At 44.5% G+C, this 8,633-nt stretch overlaps 1 protein-coding gene across 7 annotated transcripts in view; it reads left to right on the top strand.

Annotated features, from left to right (window-relative positions):
• The first annotated feature begins 7,521 nt into the window (after window positions 1-7,521).
• Window positions 7,522-8,633, top strand: part of SETX (senataxin) — a 78,005-nt gene continuing 76,893 nt past the window's right edge. For 4 of the 7 annotated variants that reach the window (XM_089913926.1, XM_089913927.1, XM_089913925.1 and 1 more), the window contains exons 1-3: window positions 7,539-7,650; window positions 8,247-8,378; window positions 8,485-8,601. The gene's annotated coding sequence lies outside the window, so the exon portion shown is untranslated. Of the gene's footprint in view, window positions 7,651-7,707; window positions 8,379-8,455; window positions 8,602-8,633 lie in introns of those variants that run through there. The other 3 variants (XM_022578353.2, XM_022578355.2, XM_030761574.2) reach the window with 3 other exon arrangements.

Raw genomic sequence — 8,633 nt, 5'->3', positions numbered from 1 at the left:
CGGGCTTAGTTGCTCCGCAGCATGTGGGATCTTCCTGGACCAGGAGTTGAACCCGTGTCCCCTGCATTGGCAGGCAGATTCTTAACCACTGCGCCACCAGGGAAGTCCCAGAACAAATGAATATTTTCTTTTTAATAAGCATTTTGCCTTTAGTCACCTCCTTCTATCTGTCAAACATACCAGTCTCCAGGCTGATGGGAATATAAATTACATGTTCCTTTTGGAGGACAATCCGGTAGAATACATCAAAGCCTTAACAATGTACATATTCTGAGATCCAGCAGTTTCACTTCTAGGACCTAAAGAAATAATAGAACTAGTGTAAAAGAATGGCACATTTATAATATGAAAACTAGAAAAATATAAATGTTCTTTAATAGGAAATTTACTATATATGATGGTGTATTCCTAGAATGGAATATTAGGCAGTAATTAAAAATGATAGTGAGGGACTTCCCGGGTGATGCAGTGGTTAAGAATCCGCCTGCCGGTGCAGGGGACACGAGTTCGATCCCCGGTCTGGGAAGATCCCACATGCCGCAGAGCAACTAAGCCCGTGCACCACAACTACTGAGCCTGCGCTCTAGAGCCCGCAGGCCACAACTACTGAGCCTGTGTGCCACAACTACCGAAGCCCACGCGCCTAGAGCCCGTGCTCCACAACAAGAGAAGCCACTGCAGTGAGAAGCCCGTGTACCACAACGAAGAGTAGCCCCTGCTCGCAGCAACTAGAGAAAGCCCATGCATGGCAACGAAGACCCAACACAGCCATAAATAAATAGATAGATAAATTTAAAAAAATTTTTTTAATGATAATGATAGATTTGGTTAACATACAAGGTAAACAATATAATCAACTAAAATACATACTGTTTTTCATTCAGAAGTGTACATATTATCTTCTTAATTTTGTAACAGTAAAAAAAAAAAAAATAGGGACTTCCTGGTGGTCCAGTGGTTAAGACTCCTTGCTTCCAATTCAGGGGGCACAGGTTCGATCCCTGTTGGGGGAACTAAGATCCCACATGCTGCGTGGTGCGGCCAAAAAAGAAAAAAAAAAATTGTGTAAATAGAGATGCATTACAGTGTAAGGGAGGAATTAAACCCAAAGTGTTGACAGTGGTTCTCTCTGGGGAGTGGGATTGTAAGTTTATAGGTTAGAAGTCTTGACTTGCAAGTGCCAGAAAATCAGACTCAGATAGATCAAAGGCATCTGGGGACTCTCAGACTGAAAATCCAGAGGGAGAGGATGGATCCGGCTACTCAGAGTCCCCAAAATGTGTTTTCTTGCTGATTCTCAGCTCTCCCTTCTCCAGAGTCCACTTTATCTTCAGTCCACACAAGGGGGCCCCTTGGTCCTGAGGGGTGCCTTCATAGAGCCCCATGTTATAGCATCCTTCTTATTATTACTTAAATAGAGGATGCCATTCAGAGAACAATAGCTCTTGCTTAAGTCCTGGGTTTTGTTTCCAGTGTCCAAATTAGAGCTTGTGCCCAACTCTGAGCCATCACTGTAGTCACAAAAATAGGATGGTCTTCAACCCGTCTGGGCTCACGTCTGGAGCTGGGATTTAGCTCAACCTGCCTTAAATGGCTGAAAGGGTAAATACCCCTGTGGAAAATCATGGTTCCATTAGCAGAAGAGGGGAATGGACCCTGAGGAAGCGACCCACACATGTGCAGGACTGTGGGTAATTACCTGTGCTGTGAATTTTACCCAATAAACTTGTGTACTTGGTAAAAGTTTAATTTTTTAACTCTTTCTCACCCCTAGCTCCATGCCCTTCCCCCACCCCACCCCCAAAAATCTTACTTTTGCCAAACACCCTTTTGACATATAAGGATCCAGGAATTTGGAAGAAAAAGAAGGGAAGGGTAGACTGTATTTGTCAAATACAGGTCCAAGAGAAGAGAAAAGGGAAAACCATGAGTTTGGTTTGAATGTGTAGACTTTGAAGTATCAACAGGGCCCATTTGAGGAGACCCCAGTCTACTGCATGGAGAGAACAGAAAAGAAAAAACCACACTAGGGAGATGGGTTGGTTTGTTAGCTCCCTGAGGGTGAGAGTTGGAGCCATGAAATGGACAACCCCATTTACAGCAAGAAAAAGGCAGAAGAGGAAACGTGTACTTGGCAGGGAGTGGAAGAGGAGTAGACTCAGAAAGTGAACAAAGGTAAAGAGAAGAAGGTGACCCATCTAACAAGAAACAAGACCGAGGAACAAATAAAATTGCTTTTAAACAGTCTTGACTGCATGATGTGAGTCCTTGGCCCAGTCCTTGGCCATTGAGCACTCTTCAGTAAGCATGCCTTTCAGCTGTTCATCTTAATTTGGAGACTTCATTGTCCAACAAAGAGGTCCAGAACTGCAGTGCACAGGAGGTAAAAAATGAGTGTGTAATCAGACCATGGCATCTGTTCTCCTCAGAACACTACTTTTAGTTCAACAAGCATCATTGACCACATGCAGTGAGCCAGGTACTGTTAGGAGCTAAAGATGCAAGAGGGAACAATACAGACTTGGTGCCTGTTTTCTTGGAGGCTACACAATCTAGCACTTTCTGAACACCTTTCCCAGTCCATCTCCTGAAATAACACGCCATAGTTCTAATTCTTCGACCTCATCAAATAATCCATCGATCCATCAACCCACTCCTAGCCTACCCAAGTGTCCATCCTTACAATCCCTCCCTTCTGAACACCCTCGGCTCTTCATTCTCTCCCCCTGGTACTTCCCTGCTCAAGACCCCAGACCTGGATGAGCCCTTCCATCTGCCTCCTGTCTGCACCTGAAGAGCTGAATATTCCTAGAAGAAAATCACACAGCTGAGCTGGTTTAATGACCGTAAACCTCAAAAAGACAGTGTGGCCAGCAACCCTCTATAAATTTATTTATTTCTTGTTGGCTGTGTTGGGTCTTCATTGCTGCACGTGGGCTTTCTCTAGTTGCCGTGAGCGGGGTTACTGTTCGATGCGGTGCGCGGGCTTCTCATTGTCGTGGCTTCTCTTGTTGCGGAGCACGGGCTCTAGGTGCACAGGCTTCAGTAGCTGTGGCACGTGGGCTCAGTAGTGCCAGCAACCCTCTAATAGGCTTGCTGTTCTTTTACCCACATCGGCTGTGTCCTACATTCAACCATCCCACACCCCTCTTCTGCCCTTTTCATGATTCACTGAGAAAATTGAAGCCATCCTCCATCAAATCCCTCTTCCCTGTACCAACCAGTCAATCCTACCTCCATCTATATTCATCCATCCTACTACAAGCTGAGTCCCTACACCTGAGCCGTGCAGTCTGTCCCTTCACATTATCTCAGAGATTTTGGTCCTTTGCTGATCCTTCTAAATTGTCAGTCTCACCTATTCTGCATTGTTATCACCATACAAACAAGCCATGGTATTAGCTATCTTTGATTCTGTACATGTAGAATCAATTACCACTTTCTGCTACACTCCCCCCACTGCCCCCAACTTCTAAATGCTCATGTTCCTCGAGACTTTTTGGGCTCTTCACGTTCTCCCGATGCCTCGAAATAACATCTATGTGCTGATGGCTCCCAAATGTGTAGTTATAGGTCAGATTCTCCCCCAAACTCCAGGCTAAAATATTAATCTGTCTACCTGCCATCTCCATTCAGACGTCTGAGCCGTTTGACCATAAGGTTAAAAAGGACTTTAGTTTGTCAGAGTAGTTTTAGGTTCACAGCAAAATTCAGAGGAATGTACAGAGATTTCTGAAATACCCACTGCTTCCCCCCCCATGTGCATAGCATCCCCCATTATCAACATTCCCTACCAGTGTAGTACATTTGTTACAACTGATGAACCTACGGTGACACGTCATTATCACCCAGAGTCCATAGTTTTCATTAGGGTTCACTCTTTGATGTGTACATTCTATGAGTTTGGACAAATGTATAATGACATTTATCAGTCCTTTAATTAATCAGAGTACTTTCACTGCCCTAAAAATCCTCTGTGCTCTGCCTGAAAGCTCAGTCAATTCACAAAGAAGATACACTAATTCTCAATCTGCACATGAAAAGATGTTCTACATCATTAGTTATTAGGGAAATACAAATGAGGCACAGTTTTAACCCATTGGGATGACTGAAATTTAAAAGACTTACAATAGGGATAGTATTGACAAGGTTGTGGAGCAAATGGAAGTCTTCTACTTTTGCTTATGGTAATTTAAGATGGTAGAATCACTTTGGGAAATGGATTGTAAATTCTTGTAATGTTAAAGACACACCTACCCTGTAATCCAGCAATTCCACTCCTGCATATTTGTCCATGTTAACTGGAAACGTATGACCATTAAAAGACTTGTACAATAATGTTCATAGCAGCTTTATCTATCAACAGTGGAAAACCTGAAACCACCCAATATTCATCAGTAGATGACTAAAAGAAAAAAACCAAATTGTGGTATATTCATTGAATGATACCCTTCTCTGCAATAAAAATGAATTGCTGAGATACATACAGTAACATGTGTGAACCTCATACACTTCATGTTGAACAAAAGCAGATGGTCCAAAGAATACATAGTGTATAATTCCATTGATAGAGCTCTAGAATAGTCTAAATGAATCTGTGATGATAGATATGTTGATAGAAGTCAAATCAATGTTTCCATTGGGTGAATGGGGAGAAGATTTTCTGCCAAGTGTCCCAAGGGCACTTTTCTGGCAGGAAGAAAATGTTTTATATCATGATTAGAGATGGTTACATGAAATTACGGAGTTGTTAAAATCCCTCAACTGTACACCTAAAATGTGTACTTATTGTGTATAATTGTATATAAATTATATAAAGTTGACAAAATCATGGAATAAGAGGCTACAGTGAAGGTTAATGATGATGAAATCAATAGAAATTATAATATAACAAATATTTTAGTAATTCATTAAGAACAGATCCATTTCAAATAGAAATAATGTGTAACATGTTCTTGGATTGTTGGTAATCCAAATAATGATGAGTAATGAGTCAAATGATCAAACTGGAAAAAGTACTGAAATTTTGACATACTGACATCTAAAACTCACAATCTGTATCTAAAAATGAGAAAAATCTGTGACAGCCTAGTAGTGTGTTATCAATTCCAAGTATTTAGGTTCAGTCATTACACCAGAAACTTTATGTGTTCTGAATTCTTACAGCTTATCTGTCAAAAAAGGCTTGATACAAATTTTTTTAAACTTGACAGTCCTAAAATTTGCATATTATAAAATGAAATATTAATTTGAAACTTTCATAAACGCAATAAAATTTCATCAACCTTACTAGAAAAAAGACTGAATTACATTTGTGTTCCCTGCATAGAAAATGATTTTCAACCTCATTGCTGAGATAGAAGTGTATGAAGCCCAAATATATAACTTTTATAGAGTTGTGTTTGCAGCTTAAATATTTTTTTCTGAATTTTTAATATTTGTGGGGTTTGTCCGTTTTAAAGATTTGTAATTTGTGCTATTCATTTCAAATAAATATTAAAGACACCCCTCAGGTTGTGTAAACTTTGGGCTCTACAACTCCTGAGCATACCTTGGATCAATGAATCTCTGAGTGTAAAAAGCAATTCACGGAAAAACGCATTCAGTCTAATTTGATAAAGTTCAAAAACACGGTAAGCTTCATATATTTACAGATTAAAGACAATATTACCATTTGTAATACGTGGTAATATTATAAGGTAATAAACGTGGTAATATTATAAGGAAAGAGCCACAGCGGGCTCAGAAGCAGGATGAAATTATGACTTCAGTGGCCCTAGGCACTTTTTGCCTTCAGGGGCACTATCCTCCTTAAAAATATCAACATTTATATTTTATGACTGTATTGGTATAAAGACAAATAAATGGTAAATATTAAAAGATTTTCTTCAACCTAATATTCCACTTGTTTTCTGATTTTATAAGAAGTTAAAACATTTCTTTGTGTCCCTAGCCCAAGCTACCCTGTAAAATGGAGGAGCCCCTCTGTTTAGGATTCACGGTAATATTCCGTTTCTTACACCGTGGTGAGTAGATTAGCGTTTTATAAATATCCTTTCATGGCTACTTTAATAAAAACGTATGTAATACATTCTTCAAGGATACACATTAAAATGGTTATCTCAGGAAAACAGAGATTCCAGTGATTTTTTTCCCATCTTCTCTTCAAAAAAAGTGTTTGTTTTTTTTTAAGAGCCAGCCAGATCCCTAGTTTTCAAAAGCATTAATATTATTTTGAAAAGGATACCTACACAGGGCTTCCCTGGTGGCGCAGTGGTTGAGAGTCCACCTGCTGATGCAGGGGACACGGGTTCGTGCCCCGGTCCGGGAAGATCCCACATGCCGTGGAGCGGCTGGGCCCGTGAGCCATGGTCGCTGAGCCTGTGCGTCCGGAGCCTGTGCTCCGCAATGGGAGGGGCCACAACAGTGAGAGGCCCGCGTACCACAAAAAAAAAAAAAAAAAAAAAAAGGATACCTACACAATTTATAGTGCAATATAGTTCCACACAGTTTTGCAACTTTATTTAAACACTGTATTTGAATTTGGCCAACACAGTCCACCAGGCAGGGAAAAATCTAGAAACGAGAATAACGGTCTTCGCCTCGCGCTCGGGATTGTTAAATTTCCATAGCGGGCATCGGGGCTTTCCGATAAGCCACGCCCCCTTTCTGGAATGTTCTTCACCAGGACCCTGTCCCCTTCTTCCCTGGCTCCCCCCTTCTCTTTCTTCCGTTAGGGTTCTGTTCGGTAAGATCGTCGCTGGCTGACCTGTCTGGATCGGGCCTATCTCAGCCTCTGCTTTCCTTTAGAGCCTTGATCAGAACTAGTAATTATTTCGTTTTTCTGTCTCCCCTATTAGAGTATAAGCTAGTGGTGACACTTCGTCGTCGAAGTCAGTAGTAAGCGTTAAAAAAAAAAATGGGTAGGCTTCCCAGGGGGTTTTACTGTTATATTCTGTACTGTTTTTTCTTTTTCCAATACTTAATGTATCCCTTTTCTATGATACAAAGTATATATTTCCCCCAAAGTACGTGTTGATTACATATTATATTTTAGGTCTTTAAAGGAAATCTAAAGAGAAAAAAAATTCCTTCGCAACCCGTAACACCCCTGCTGAAACTCCTGAGGCGTCGAAAAGAGAAGAAAAAGGGCTGGACGGAAAAGACAGCAGGGTAGGCGTCCAGGTCGCCCGGGGTGGGCGCATCGGGAAGCGGCCACTACCCGGAGAAATCCGGGGCAAGGCCGCGGTGAAACCTCGGCCTCAAGCTTTCCCCACGCCCCCCCGCCCCTCACGGACGCTCCTGATTGGCCGGCCCCGGGAGCCCGGAAGTGACGCCACGCCGGGCTTCCCGGCCTCCCGGCGGAGCCCGGGCGTGTCTCTTCCCACGCCCCGCCCCTCGGGGCACCAAAACAAGAAAGCGGCGGCCGGGGCGGGGCCTTCCGACGGCCGACGCCGCGCAGGGGGCGGGGCCTGTGCTCGGGGCTTCCTCGGGTTGGGTGGTCGGTTGCGGACTGAGGCGCCGTAGCGCGCGTCCGCACTTCCGTTCTCAGACGACTGTTGAGTCGAGGCATGGAGGCGGAGGGGGGTTAGCGGCCGGGAGGAGGCCGAGACGGTTGAGGAGAGCGGCGGACTCGTGGCTGCAGTCCCGGTGAGAGTGGGAGCGCGCGCGGCGTAACCGTCGCAGCGCGTGAGGCCTGGGCGGGTGGGAGAGGGGCGGCGCGAGCGCGGCCGCGTCCCTCAGGAGAGTTGCGGTGCCTGAGGCGGGAGCGTCCCCGCGGCGTCCGGTGGACCGCCCTCTGGTTCTCTCCCTTCGCGTCGTCTGCACTGCCGTCACGTGTGAGCTCTTCCGAGTCTGGGCGCTGCGTAGTTTCGGAGGGAGTGAGTGGGGTGTCTCGCTAACAGAAAGTCTCTGTCCGCTGGGCGCCCCCTGCTTCCTCCTGCTGGGGTTCGTGCCTTTGGAGAGTGTGCCCCTCCCGAGTGGCCACCTGAGCCCTCCCTGCCCCACCTGAAGGCGATGGAGCGCTGACAGCCAGCCAGAGGGGCCTTTGCCGTCCTCCCCACCTTCCGGGAGCGATGATGTGCCTAGACCCGTGTGGCCCAGAAGGAACCGGGCACGAGGCTCGAAGGAAGAAGAACCCACGGCTGGTCAGTTAAAGCGGCAGAGATGTTAGCTACTGACGATCCTAGGGCTGAACTCACCTGCTAATTGGGGGACTTTCTGACAAAGTGCCTCGCTGTCCCCAGCATAGGGACGAGGTCTCCCGTGGAGCCACTTCCCCTGTGGAGTCAGAATGGCAGTTGCACTGTTTCTTCGTTCCTTGTAGACCCACAGGCACGTTGTCTCACCTCTGGGAGCTTGAGCTCTGTCATCAAATGGTAAATATTTGGTTCTACTTGATAAGGATTGATGTGAAACCCAGGTGAGAGAGCGAGTCTAAAAACCACTTCCTCAGTTTTGTTTTGTTTTCCTTTGCTTTTTCAGAAATGTTCTTTTAGGGGCCAGAGTCTAGGTATATATGAATGCAGATCCTCACCCATTCTCAAATAAACCCAGGAATCTCGACTGAGAGGATCACTTCTCTGTAGGCCATTACCCCAGGTAATTATTTGTTGTTGTTTTTTTAATTTAAA

Source organism: Delphinapterus leucas, chromosome 6 (assembly GCF_059928025.1).
Source record: "Delphinapterus leucas isolate spDelLeu-1000000601 "Yukka" chromosome 6, BTC_Dleu_Yukka2, whole genome shotgun sequence".
Classification (NCBI taxonomy): Eukaryota; Metazoa; Chordata; class Mammalia; order Artiodactyla; family Monodontidae; genus Delphinapterus; species Delphinapterus leucas.
This window is presented reverse-complemented; position numbering and strand designations above follow the sequence as displayed.